Raw genomic sequence first — 304 nt, 5'->3', positions numbered from 1 at the left:
GAAAATATGGCATTAAACAGACTGCAAAAAAGGACATATTTTGGGCTTCCCTGGTGGCGCAGTGGTTGAGAGTCCGCCTGCTGATGCAGGCGACGCGGGTTCATGCCCCGGTCCAGGAAGATCCCGCATGCCGCAGAGCGGCTGGGCCCGTGGGCCGTGGTCGCTGAGCCTGCGCGTCCGGAGCCTGTGCTCCGCGGCGGGAGAGGCCACAGCAGTGAGACGCCCGCGTACCGCAAAAAAATAAAATAAAATGAAATTACCAAAGATAATTTCGTCTGAAAGACAGTTTTTTATACGTTTGAGT

The sequence above is a fragment of the Neophocaena asiaeorientalis genome, unplaced genomic scaffold (assembly GCF_003031525.2).
Source record: "Neophocaena asiaeorientalis asiaeorientalis breed wild unplaced genomic scaffold, Neophocaena_asiaeorientalis_V1.1 scaffold31, whole genome shotgun sequence".
Lineage (NCBI taxonomy): Eukaryota > Metazoa > Chordata > Mammalia > Artiodactyla > Phocoenidae > Neophocaena > Neophocaena asiaeorientalis.
Note: the sequence above shows the minus strand (reverse complement) of the source record.